Raw genomic sequence first — 14,672 nt, 5'->3', positions numbered from 1 at the left:
ACACAGGGGTGACAATTTGCCTCAATAGTGCGTCTGTTCTTTCATCGTCCAGACCCTGGAGACATTGTTGCTGGAAGATGGATGACTTTTTGTACACAAATCTATCATCCAGAAACTTAAAAAAGTATCTTCACGCTGTGGTGAAATACCAAGGTCTTTCAACAAAATGAAAAAATCATTGTATTTTTGGTTGTTTCCAGGGGGAACTTTTTGGATTGACACCTCCAAGGTTGTTTATCTGATCCAGATCTAATTTGGTATACAGCTAAAAGAGACCGGATTAATAATGACTTCACAAACTTGAGTACAAAACTCAATTGGAGTGGCCATGGCGAGCCCTCAAATTAGCATGTTTTGCTAATAAACAGGAGGTCGTTTTTATTTGGCTGTTGGCTGACCCAAACTTGATCACAAGGGTCCTGACCCGATCACATTCAGATGGTAGTTTCTGATTACAGTTACTTCATGTTCTTCTCTGAATTTGGCTCATGGTGACTCTGAGATCCATCACAGATGTTCTGATCACAGTCATCAATTTAAGAGAACAACTTTAACAATATCAGTTTGCTTTTTCATTTGTCATCAATGAGTTTCTGTTCCTGTTGAGTTCAGAGAATATTTGTTGAACAGATTATTTATGTTTTATATGTTTATGTTTATAGAAGAGAAGAATTATAAAAACCAGGTGAAAATCTGGTCTGAGTCAGTTTGAGGAGGTCGTCTCTGAAGGGGGAGAACTCAGGTGTTTGTGGTGGTTGGTATGTCTCTGTAATGGGAGAACTCAGGTGTTTGTGGTGGTTGGTTTGTCTCTGAAGGGGGAGAACTCAGGTGTTTGTGGTGGTTGGTTTGTCTCTGTAGGAGGAGAACTCAGGTGTTTGTGGTGGTTGGTTTGTCTCTGTAATGGGAGAACTCAGGTGTTTGTGGTGGTTGGTATGTCTCTGTAATGGGAGAACTCAGGTGTTTGTGGTGGTTGGTTTGTCTCTGTAATGGGAGAACTCAGGTGTTTGTGGTGGTTGGTTTGTCTCTGAAGGGGGATAACTCAGGTGTTTGTGGTGGTTGGTTTGTCTCTGTAGGAGGAGAACTCAGGTGTTTGTGGTGGTTGGTTTGTCTCTGTAATGGGAGAACTCAGGTGTTTGTGGTGGTTGGTTTGTCTCTGAAGGGGGAGAACTCAGGTGTTTGTGGTGGTTGGTTTGTCTCTGTAATGGGAGAACTCAGGTGTTTGTGGTGGTTGGTTTGTCTCTGTAGGGGGAGAACTCAGGTGTTTGTGGTGGTTGGTTTGACGCTGAAGGGGGAGAACTCAGGTGTTTGTGGTGGTTGGTTTGACGCTGAAGGGGGAGAACTCAGGTGTCCAGAGGATCTAATGGAACCTGATAGCAGTCTCATCCTGGACCACATACCTATCTATAGGTATGTGGCATATCTTTGATGTCTTTACTTGAGGAAATGTCACATCATCATCAGATACAGTCTGATGATGATGATCATGTGTGTGCTGCATGAAGCTAAAACCTTGAAGACAAAGATAAATGAGAAAATTTGCAGTTATTTAAATGACCACTTGGGGCTGACTATGAAAGGGAGCAAATCCTCATAAGCCTCCATGTTAAAACATTTAGAGAATAAAATTAAATATAATTGAAGAAAATAAACAGTTTTGTCTCTAAAGCAAATTTCCACATCCTTGAAAACTTTACAAGTCAGATGTTTTATGAATTTCAGTCATTTAAATTATATTAATGTTTAAAGTGGTGCATTCAATGGGCTGTAATCTTTTTGAGTGACAGGTCGGTGCCTCTAGCTGCCTGCAAGGTGTCTCCACAGTGAAGTTTCTGAACTTGACTTCTTGACTGTTTGAGTTGTTTTTTTGAGACTATCAGACAAATAATCTGTCTTGCTGATTGGTTTATACCCACAGCCTGTCCGGAAGGAACTTTGACATTTCAGCACTAACCAGCAGGTTTCAGTGTCTGCTTCATCCTGCCTGGTTTGTTTGTTTGTTCAGGTTACTCTGTTTGTGTTGTTCACCTGCTGCTGACTTTCAAACTGGAGTCTTTCCCGCCTTTATTAGTTAAAACAACTTTGTTCAGCTACCACTATCAAGTCCTATCTGATTTTGTGTTCATAACAAAATGATTGAGCTAGTCATTAGTCAGTTAATGAATCAGCCCAATGTATAATCCTCTTGTCCAAATTGGGGTTACCAAGTCTGGTAACACTTTATATTAAGGTGCTTTTAATGAGCTGTAATTAATAGGTAATAAGTCACTTATAAGACGTTATAAGACCTTATTAGATTCTAGAGTAAACGCAGAAACAAAAAGGAGAAAAAAAAAAAAAGTATTAGCTTTACCGTTAACTGTAAACAACATTATGAAAACATTTGGTGTGTCATATCTGATCAAATTCAGGGAAAAAGCATAGTTGTTTTTAACCCATGTTACTGTAAATAAAGTGTTGAAGGTGGACAAACATCAGAAGACTAGGACACCTTGAGCCCAAGGTCTGAATACCAGTGAAGAGGCGCACACAGGAATACATTTTCAAACTTTGTATGTAACGAACACAAATATTGCAGGTCAAGATTACAACATACAATTTACTAATGCAAGTAACAATTTAATTGATAAAGTGTGCACATAAAATAAAACAAACATTTGAAGTGTCTAAGTCCAGTCTTTTTTCATTGGGGTTCAATCCAGGTGTGTGTTTTTGTTTAATCTGTGAAGTAGCTAAGGAAGTTCTTCCTTAGAAGAAACAGTCTTCTTAATCCCACTTGAGGTCTCGAAGGTTGGGCTCACTATCCAGTTAGCTGCTCACAGTTCTATGGTGGATGCTCTTGTCGATGGATGGTCTTCTGGATGAGCCCAAGATCCGCCTTTTACCAAAACCTGACATACAGACAGGTCACACCACCCCTATAAAGATAAACATACACGTCAGCATCAACACAGGCTTCATCTCAGCTCTGTTGTACGACAAAAAAGGTTAAAGATTTTCTTCATCAATTTACTGTTGAGCTTTTTATTGATAAGACAACATAGGACACGTTACTGTAATAACTGTACTATGAAACACTTAAGTTCTGCATGAGAGACTCCACAAAAGACAGTGAAATTAACAAAAGAGGAAAAACTTTCATCATAACTTGCATTAAACTATTCCTTACTCATTTACATACTGTGGCTAAGCTAAGCTACTTTCACCCTTGGAGGCGTCAAACTTTTGCTCTTACAGATCACAAAAAGCCTGAATAAATACTACATTTTTCACAACACAAACACCAGCTGATTAGCATTGGTATATGACATTTTACATGTATCTTAATAGCATTGCAGCTAACGCTAATTGCACAGGACTAGGCATTTTTCAATACACCTGTTAGCATCGAGGCTAACACTAGGTCAACAGCTAGCGGATCCAGCCTTGATCAACAGCCAAAATTGTGTTGTTTTTTCAACCTACCACTGAACACTTTGGATGTTTGTACCCTCAGTCAGGACAGAAGAGTTGGATTTAAACTAACACGCATGTTCTCAGCACAGATGCTGGGCTAAGCAGGAATATATGGCTGGCAGGCAAACAACAGGGCCGTATCCGAATTGCCAAGTACATACTCAATCTTTCAGTATGCAGTATGTACTATCCGTGCTGCATACTGTTAGTACCTACTGTTCAGTATGCACGCACAGTAGGCAGATATTTGTGCCTACTTCTTCTGATTCATTCAGTATGGAAGTGACATCATTTACGTTTCCCGAACTGGCCGCATCCACCCGTTTTTTTTGTTTTTTTTGTTTAGCTTTATTCAAGAAGAGTAATGCGCATATACAGTCAGGTAAACAAAAAACAATATCACAATGTAAATCAAGTAAAAGAAAGATTAAATAACTAAATAACATACAGTACATACAGGAAAGTACAAATGAAAGACAGTAATATACAGAATATAAAATAAACCAATAAAGACGCTGTTAAATAGTTAAATCATTATTTAAATAGAGGGGGAAAGGTTTTATAATAATGCAGATATTTGTTATATTTTCTGTTGTTAATTTAAAGTAGTGATTTCAGTCAGGACTTTAAATTAAGATTAAAAATTGATTCAGTTAATCCACGCTCGTTTGTTTTGATTTGGAGGCGGACGTGACGATTTACGTTTAATTTCGCACAGCATTGTGGGTGGTAAAACACAATTCATTTCCTGAAAGCACGCATCCGATCCATACTGCATAAAACCCGGAAGTTAGTATCCATACTGAAATGTTCAGTATACTGCACGGACCCCAAAAATGCATACTGAATGACCACGAAAGTTCAGTATACTGAAACTCCATACTGAATAGTACGTACTGCATACTGAACTGTGACAATTCGGAAAGGGCCCGGGTCTCAGATCAGCCAGCTATGAATGCTGGGAGTCTCACCTGATTGGTTAGAAAGTTCACTAACAATTATTTTTCTTTTATCGCTTTTTTTTTCATTATTATTATATATATATTTAGTTAAATGTAACCCAGGCTTAAAGAGTACAAATAAATAATTAAATAAAAAAGATTTTTAAAAAATGTGTTTGACTGACAGTGAGAGAAAGAATGAAAGAAATGTTACATTACATTGATATGCTATAGCACTGACCTGAAGGGATTTGTCTTCTAGATGTGACATTCTCTTAATCCTCTGTTCAGATCCATAGAGCAGAGAAAAAGATGTCTCTTATATTTGTATTCTTATATTCCTCCACAACATGCAGTGATATAAAAAGAGTGTGTGAGAAGGTTTGAGGAACAGCGGCTGCAGAGTGAGTTACATCATGCTAACAAACAAGCCCTGACCACCTGAAACACAACTTCTCTGTTCACACTGTGTCAGCTCTCTTTGGTACAGATGAAGAGGTGTTTTTATAAAAACTGTAGAAATCAGAGCAGATGAGTTTTTGTCTGAAGGTCAAACCTTGAAGCTGTGAATGAAATCTGCAGCAGTGCTTCTGTTTGACTCGCTCCACCTCCCTGAAACCATCAGTGACAAACATGGAGGTCAGTCCTCCCTCCAGTGACAAATGACTGAAGGACATCTTTATTGTTTCTCTTTAATTACATCTGACCCTGTGAGAACAGCAAATAAATACAAACAGGCTGTTCTATTTCAGCTCTTCTTTATCCAGGGAAGACTGAGTGTCTCTTTTTTCAATGAACCCTGCTTTACATTTCTCTTCACCTCCTAACTCTCTTTACTCTGAAGTCCATCAGTTAATAAACAGCTGTAACGTGGCTAACACATTACATAACATCTCTGCAGGCATCTTCACTCCTTCTGTTCACAACATTAGGGTACTTCAAATGAGAATCACTTAGAAGAGGTCAGTGTGAGGACAGGACGAGTAATAATCAAACTAAATCATGTGTCATTGTAACTACAGATGGAAAACAAGAAGTAACTGATGTGTGACCCTGAACTGAAAATATACTCTAAAGACCTGTTGAATCACTGAATAGATCCTAAATAGACGGTGAAATGTAATTTTTTATTCATCTTTATTTCAGCTGATTTAATCAAATAAAAAACACTCTTGTTTCATGACCTCCTCTCTCCTGTGTTTCACTTTTTATCAGACGGAGGAGACAACATTATTTTTAGTTAAAGGTGAAAGTATGTTATTTCTGCTTGAGTAGATCTCCAGTCTTTCATATTGCAGGCCCAATAACAATCACATTAACATAAATATTCATTAATATGTAAATGAGTCCAGATGTTCAGTAAGCAACAGATGTGAACTTTGTACACAACAGCTCAGTGTGAGAAACTGCAGAGAGGACGAGACAGAAAAGAAACGACAGCATGGATCATTTATCACTTTGCATTTAATCTGCACTTATTATTATTTTATAGGAGAATTAATGATGATCAGAACAAAATCCCACAGTATGACTTTGAGGAAATTATACCAACAAAAAAAAAAATCACAAAATGTGATGGACTGAAGATGCAGATTATTAGTGAGATTTAAGTGTTGAAAGATTTTGAATGAAGGCTAAGATGTCTCTCTCATATAATTGCTAACTGAAGTTGAATATTACAGCATCACTTTGAGGGTAAATTAGTGTCTTTATACGAGTCTGAGCTGTGGAGGAATTTGTATTAGTGATTGTAGGTCTCTCAGTAGTTTTTTTCCTGAGCATTTTCCCCAGAATAAAATAAGAAAGTAGTTAAGTAGTTAAATTATATATGTGGGCTACGTAGATAAGACTTTAAAAAAGCCTTTGTGTTATAATATCTAAAGTCTGAATGTGTGTGTGCATTCGTGTTTGTCAAACTGCACTAATTAGCAAATCTCAATCAGCTGTGATTTCCTCTCTTCAATGTAAGGTTGCTATGGTGATGGTAACATGATGTAAGAGTTAGTTCATCTTACTTTAGAAGCTAACATTGATTTTTTTTTAGACTGATCAGTCTACTGGGTCTTCTTTTTTTTTTATCTATCGGCCCCCAATCTTAAATGTTCACATTCACATTACTATTAGATGAAAATAAGCATTCATTCGACCACACATTCTGAAAACTGTTGTAGCTGTTTGTCAGGAGGCTTAAGGCCCGCCTCAGCTTGTTGGGTTGTGTTTAATGTTAAATGCTGGAGCACCCATTTTGTTTCCTTTTAAATAACAGGCAAAGATTTGAATAATGCCTGAACTCTGAAGCATCAGAGGCAGTGAGTCATGACTGTTTCCAATGAGTGAGAAACTCCAGTCCCACTGGCTTTGTTGATATAGAAGCAATGTTTATCTAGCTGGCCCAGCCACCCCCTTCTTTAGGCCCGCCCCTTGTGTATAAAAGCGCAGCCGCAGACCGCCCCTACACCGAGGGAAGAAGTGTTACAAATGGCGGACTCCAGTGCGAAGCGTACGACAGAAGACCTTCCACCAGCTGGTCCCCCACCTAAAAAATAACGGTCTTTTGCTAGAACAGCAGCAGACAAAGACCGGAGTAGAACTCGATTCAACATTGGGCTGGCTTTTCCACGATGGAGAGCCCTACGCTCAGCGAAGGGGCTCGAACACGACTCTGAGCTGGCGTTGCTTCTCCTGGATGCGTAAGTACCCCGATACATTCCAGTGGTCCAGGAATAAATGTTTCTATTTTTTAGTCACTGACTAGAGAAAAAAAACAATATCATACGCTCTGCTTATTTGAATGGTGTTTAAAAGCGTGGTCTTTCCGTGTAATGTGCAATGTAAAGCTACGACCTAACTACAATATGCTAACATTAGCCTGCTGGCACAACAATGCCGGCCACAGGCTCGAGCTAAAACATGCATTCTTTCTAGATATTTAAACGCCATCGATTGTTTGTTTGATCAATGTGGTTATTCACATTTGCTGCTTTATAGTACAACAGAACTGGCTTCAAAGTGTTAGGCAACATCTGAATAGGCCAAGCCTAAGTAGTTGCAAAGCTAACGAGTTGCATATGAGCGGTTATGAACAGTTGGGTATTATTACGAAAACATATACGGTCGTTTGTTTTTTTAATTTCCCTACTCCAGCTATGATGTAGCAGATACGGTAGTTAGAAATCTTGTATAGTAACGTCCAAGCTCAGGCTGTCTGTTGGCATGCTCTCAGCTAAACTACGGTGGGTCACTAATCTAAATAATGCTATCAGCTTGGCACTCATTATGCAGAAATCACATGAGGCTAAGTTTCGCAATGCTTTTGTTGTTGCTGTCATCATGTGATAAATACTTAACATGTAGCTACTGAGATTCTCTACAATACAGATGCATGAAAACAATGTTTTGGCTGGGGAGATCAAACTTACTGTTTGTAAGGATAATTTAATTCATGTGTGCTGTTATTTCTTTCAGATTTGAAAAGGGTCCTGCAGGCCAGGATTGTGTCGAGGAGGCTCTGTTCAGGAGCAGGGATGCCCCTGACAAGGGAACAGCGTCCCGCATCAAAACAAAAGTGCCTTTTGCTACGACCCTCGAACCAATCACCTTGAAGCGCACCTTTTTTGACTTTATGGACTTTGTCAAACAAATATCCATTTTGCACCAATGGTGCTGTTTTATCACAGGCTGCTAAGTTCAATAATATCAGCATGGTCTATTTTTTCTTTTCAAGATGTACGAACACATTTTGCATTTTTTGTCTAAATGTTCAGAGCATTATTTAAATAAATAAATACTTATCAACAGCTTTTTAATTGTTTTTTTCTGTAAGTTTGTTGGCTTATTTAGTCTGTATCTGTAAATGATGATCTTTTATTTTTAGAAGACTGCTTCAAATGTCTTACATCTTTGTCCCCCCCAAAAATTGAACTCAATTACAGTGATAGTCACATGCTGTAATGACTATACTTGTCTGTGTAGACATGTCAAAAATATGCATACATGCTTCTGCTTCGTAAATATTCACTGTCATGTAATTATAAGCAAGAACACTGTGGCTTACTTGTGTGTTTTCACTAGCTAATGCATAGGGTAACCTATGAGGAAACCTTTTACTTCCTCCTAGAAAATGTGTGTGGTTTTCACAGATCATTATGAGGATATGCAAATGCAATTGATCAGACCTTTTACATCACAAAATTAGATTTATCAAAAAAAATGCAACATTAAATAATTCTAACGGAATACAAAGCACTTCAAACAAGTTGGTGTTGGCATTTGATGCCCCAAATGTGCATGTAGCCACATGTAAAAGAAGTTTTGCTAGTGGCCAGGAATATATCCAGTATACTGAGCAAAGGGATCAGGCCACCCCTAATCCTCCACACACAGCAGCTGGGAATTACCAACCGGTTTCCAATATTTAAAGCTTCTGTATGCAGCAAAGCAGTACTCCCGGTTGTCTTGCGCTGGCTCCCTTTCCCTGCCAAGTAGAGTGATGTCCTACCTGAAGTTCCTGTGGACCTGCAAAACACCTGCATCAAGGCAGAAAAGGGCAAATGATGCCAAATGGCTGAATGGCAATGGCCTTAGACACTCGACTGGCCCGCGACCGGCCCCTCATCGACGGTAGCTAGTCGCTGCAGCCTGCTTCAGCAGCCATACCGACATCCGACTGTAAAGAAATGGCAAACATTCAGAGGGATTCAAGTGAAAACACTTATTCATTGCTGTTTCTAGCATTTTACAATCACCGAAATTATTCTAATGGTAAAAGATGGCTAACTAGCAGTAGCAGTGCAAACTGCAAGCTACAAATTACTTTCGCCTACTCCGGAGTAGAAAAAAAAATAGCTCCTAACACAGGTGCATGTCTTCGGGATATAAAAAATAACGCTTTAACAATGACATTACTAAAAACGTCTTACTAACCTCGTCACTTGACATTTTTCCGTAAGAAAGCTTTTACAAGGGAAATGTTATCCACCGCTGGAGCTTGACTCCTTGCGAACGCGAGTTGAGGGGGGTTGGACATGGAGGTGTGTTGCTGGAGAAGAGAGGGAGGCTACAGCATGGAGGAGGTGTGGCCAAACAGCCGTTTGTTTTGATTTCATGCTGGTGCTCAAGGGCGACATCTACTGGATCAAAAAATCGCATATATAAAGCCTTTAAGGTGGGTGAAGAGAAACTTGCTTTGAGTAGATATTGATAGTGGGTTGTTGTCAGGCTTTGTTTGGCCTGAGCAGTTAAACTGAAAGTTGTAAAAAATAAACCAATCAAAGGAATTCCTGAACTCTGGAGCATCAGAGGCAGTCAGAGTCTTTATATCTAACCTCAGTTAAAGAGTAACAAGCCACAGACTCTCAACAGTACACAGATTCAGTCTGAGACTATAAGAGTTTACTGATCTGATCTGAGATATTGTCATAAAGACAACAAACTCAAACAACTCAACATCCAAGACACTGATTCAACTAAGAACAGCAATGGAACAATCCCAGACCTGGGAGATATCATGGAGAAGGAGATAGGAGATGAGGTGGTTGAAGCTGAGGTGTTTAAATACCCCATGCAAGGAGCGAACCGCAGGAACAGCTGCCAAACCCACAATAGGCAGCGTCCTACTCAGCCAGAAGGTCAGACTTTCCACCGAGGAGGGAGGAAGCCTACGGACAGCACCACTGACAGAACAAGGATGTACCTGATCGTGCTCTGCCTCAGAGACGCCCACCCAAATGGCAGGTAGTTACAGATCTCAGAAATGAGCTGGAGGGAGTGAAGGTTCTTCTGAAACAAGAGAAAGATCTGAGCAAGGCAGAACAAGATCTGATTTGAAACTAGGAAGGTCTTAGGTGGAGAAGACTGATGGTGGGTCGTTGTCAGGCTTTGTTTGGACTGAGCACTTAAGTTTCATTCTCTGAGCATCAACAGGAGAGGCAGTTGAAGTGTGTCACACCTTCTGTTGATTGCAAGATAAAAATCAACCAATTGTCAATTGTTGTCATACATACCTGGCAACCCTGGTTGGAAGATGGAAGCGCTCATGTTTACATTCAGCGGCTGGAAATATTCCCATTACGATAGAGAGTCGAGAGGAAAGATGAGGAGAACATTGTTGTCAGATGTAGATTGTGTCCCGGTACTAGGACTCTTTCTACTGCTAAAAACATGACCTCAAACCTCCTTAAGCACTTACAACAACGTGAAGCTCTTGTAAATAAACCCATCCAACGAGCCCTCTGCGGCCCAGAGGATAGATGTAGCCCTACAATACCTACAAAACAACCAAGACTGGATTTAAATCGTGGACAGCTACAAGCGAAAAACTACTAATGAAACGTGTGGCTTAATATGAAAAGTAATATAAGGAGTATTGTAACATATTACTGTTGGCAGGAGTAATAAGTAAAGTCATTATATGAGTTATGAGTTGACGCTATACAAATAAAAGTTGATTGAATTGATTGATTGATTAAAATACTTAAAGAGTAACGAGCCCAACACTGCTCTTGTGTGTATCTGTGAAAGACGTCAAGATGGTGTTCATGCAGACGAGCTCACCGCCTGCAGCAGCACAAGGAGACTAACGTCCACATGTGAGCCTCTCCGTGTATGGAGGACAAACGTTTTCCTTTTTTCATCATCATCTCGTACATGTGGGCTCAGGCTGCTCTCATTTCTCCATCAGGTTTCTCTGCTTCATTAAAGCTTTCTTTAGACCTTCACTTCAACATATTGTAGCATATAGATCACTCTCTGTCTCTGTCTGCAGCATTGAATTATCATTAGTGTTGTGCTCATTACTTTGTCTTTCCATCTTAATGATCGAACTGAGAATTGAGCTGCTATAATGAATCAGAGGAGCACATCAATGAAGGACAGTAACACCACAGCAAACTGTTGCTGCTTTCAGCTCTTGCTGAGTCTGCAAAAAAGACTGAAGAGACTCTTTAAAGAGAATGATACACCAGATGGAAACAATGTTTGACTTATTCTATCATCAGGATCATCAAGACATTTAAAAGAGGAGAGAAGTATCACTGTACATGTTTTATTTTGTAAAGCTCTAACTTCTCTAAGAATCCTTGTGTCAGAGGAAACTCTCCCCCACAGTAAAATGTTACTCAGGTATCTCTAATGCAGAATATCACACATTCAGGTTATTAAGTTATCAGTACGAGCAGCTCACTTGGGTAAAGTCATAGATTATCATCTTTTAATAAATCCTTCCTGTGTTATAAATTCACTCTGCAGAGATTTGAAGCTCAGTGAGTCAAACATCAGCAGACTGCTCCGTCTGTAACCGGCTGATGATCACAAGTTGAATTTATTTCAAGGATCTCACCTTAAAGTTTTTCTTCTCTTTAAACTTCTTCCAGGTAAAATACAGTTTTAATCTGATGGTTCCTCATTTAGCAGCTGATAGCAGGGACCTTATTCCCTTTGTCAGTGAGCCTCAGGTCTTATGATTATTATGCTGCACATCTAACATCCCCTGTTTGATGTGGAGCAGCTGTTTGCCATCCTGAGGACTCTCCGAGTAAATGAGGTCAGTGCTCGCTCCTCACCTGGAAATGGATTCAAGTGCAGACATATATTACAGGTGACATGTTGTCTGTCTTGAAGCAGACGTTCCCCCTCTTTTCATTATGTCCACTGAGTACAGTAACAGATGTAAACAATAATCTAGATGACACACTGAAGGTAGAGAGGTAACTACAGAGTCATGTTTTAAAGTTCTGGGTCACTGATGGAGCTGCTGCATTTGAGGAGCAGATGAGAGAGAGCGAGGCTGAACATAAAGAAAGTAATGAAATCACTTGTTTCTCACATAGAGCATGCTGTCACAATATTATTTGTATTTATTTACTTTTTTCTTCTTCTGCTGCTAAGACAAACAAACAGTCTCTGCTTGTGGTGACGTGTTTCCATATGTGCACATTTTAATGAACAAGCTGTCCAGATTACTACAAAGCCCAAACAGCAAACATGGTGACCAGATACAACTGATGCTAAACACACTGACAAACACAGACACACTGAACAACATGCTGCATTTCAAAATACTCAAACTAAATAAGAACTGCAGGAAACACACAGAAGAGAAAGAACTGCAGCAACTTTACAACCTGAGAACAAAGGGAGTGAAATAAAAGATGTAAAAAGATCAAACCTGCTCCATCATCAAACACGGATCATTCAGTCATCAAACTTTTTAAATAGTGGGTTTAACAAAATGTAATCATCATTGTAGTCATTAAGTTCAGGAGGAGGGTTTTTTTTGGGGGGGGGGGCTGCTGTGTGTTGTGATTAAGTGTGTTGTCTTGTTGATTTCTTTTGTAAACTATTCAGTTATTTGTCCTGTTAAACTCCCGTCATTTGGACTTTGTAAAGTTGTCTAATCTTCTTTATGAGTCAAACTGTGGATAGCTGTTAGCCCCATAGGGTCACCTCAGGGTGGGGCTAACTACTCACTTTTTAATGATTTTAAATGAATCATCTCTGTCTCCAGAGTCTCAGCTTCACATTGATTTATATTCTGAGATTGTGAGAGGAAATCTCCCACCACACAGCTGTCACAGTTTTCACAATGACTGATGAACTCATGTGAACCACGACGAGCTCACACGCCTCATGAGCTCCGTCATGAAGCTGAATATTAGGTTTGGGCAGAATTTCATAAGCAGACATGTGTGATGTTTTTATTTTCTTCTGCTTTTTGTTTGCTTTGCTGGGAGCCTGAAATGAAAAAGCTACCTGCTCAGATTATTATCCCGAGAGTCATGACTGACTGACAGCTGAGAACAGGGAGTGAACATCCTCAGAGTCTCTGGGAAAATATATTTTCTCAGGCTTTAAAATGAAACACATGGAGCTGTGTGTGAAGGAGAAGATCTGCTGTGATTTCCATCCTGTATTTTCTGTCAGTCGTCTCTAAGTTTAGTTACACTGAGGTGAATTTGAGCTGATTTGGAAGGTTTCAGGAGAGATTTCACAGCTTTACATTTAGAGAATAAAACACACTCTCTACATCACTTCTTCTGGATTCTTCAAACTGTTAAACACTATTTATTTGTAACTCTGTCACCAGCTGTCTTCTGCAGAGCTGCTGCTTCCTTTATACCTCCCTTCTGTCCCTTGTCTCCTCTGATCTTGAAAGTATTTAGCCTCACTTTGCTGTGTGAGCAGTCAGATGTACAGCCTCACACTCCATTTCCCAGCAGCCATCACTCTGCTCACACTAAAAGTAAGAGCAATGGGTTAAAGGTGAAACACTTGAGAGTTAGCCTTCTTCACCTCCAGACTTTTAATGCTCAGAGTCCACATGTGGATCAGAAGATTTTAGACACATAAACTTCAAGTGAATCATAAATATTCATCATAGCTCAACTTTTTTATAGCCTGTCCTGGTCTAATCAGACAGAATCATTAAAAACACCTGTGTGGATGGACAGAGGCTGAAGGTTTCTGTCATTGTTGTGGTTGTGTAATGAAAGTTTCTATTTATTGAGTTCTCTCAGACAGTCACAATGAATCACAGCATCTGCACTATTGATCCCTGCACCCACCCACACATACACAAATAAACATACAAACAAACACACACACTGTATTCAGCCTGTCAATAACCACTAGTATCTGTTTTTGAGGGCAACAAAGTCTTGTATTATCAACTCAAGAACATCTCTTCTGACAGTCAATAACATTCAACAAATACTATTGGACTTGAAATATCTTTTGTTATAGTAAGTTATCTCTAAGACACAGTGGCTTCTCACTATACAAGTTAAAGACATTTTGAGTGTTTACAGTGTTTGTGTGTGAAGGAAACACAGAACATGTCTCCACTTCTGTCTGCTGTGTCTCACCATGTGTTGTTGTAATAAGTCACATTGATGGAAGTTTAAAGTCATCTTGTGTGTTCAGGGTCAAAGTGAAACTCATTCAGAGTTCAACATCAGTCTCAGTTTAGTCGGGTTTACTGCTGCTGCCAAAAGCTTCTCTGTCCAAATCCCCTCTGAAAGATGGTTTTAAGAGATGACCAACAAGAGGAACACTCTCTCATCGAAAAGTCTGAAAAAATAAATAAAAAGCTCTGCAGACCTCCACAAATAGTCTCCTCCACCTCTTCTTCCTGCTCCTCCTCCTCCTCCTCCTCCACTCTTTTATAAAATCATCCATCTGTCCATCTCTCCATGCAGGTTTAACATCTCTAGTGTCCATGTTTGAAGATGCAAAATCTCACATCAGCTGTTGCTGAGTCAGCTTATGTTAGCAAGTGCAATA

General features: G+C 39.5%; 1 long non-coding RNA gene across 1 annotated transcript; it reads left to right on the top strand.

Moving 5' to 3' along the window:
- The first annotated feature begins 7,107 nt into the window (after window positions 1-7,107).
- On the top strand, window positions 7,108-8,194 carry LOC136182384 (uncharacterized). Its single transcript, XR_010668635.1, has 2 exons — window positions 7,108-7,188; window positions 7,860-8,194. It is a non-coding gene; the product is annotated as an uncharacterized lncRNA (long non-coding RNA).
- The last annotated feature ends 6,478 nt before the right edge of the window (window positions 8,195-14,672 follow it).

This window comes from Labrus bergylta, chromosome 14 (genome assembly GCF_963930695.1).
Source record: "Labrus bergylta chromosome 14, fLabBer1.1, whole genome shotgun sequence".
NCBI lineage: Eukaryota > Metazoa > Chordata > Actinopteri > Labriformes > Labridae > Labrus > Labrus bergylta.
The sequence above is the reverse complement of the archived record's forward strand: the minus strand, read 5'-3'. Positions and strand labels throughout refer to the sequence as shown.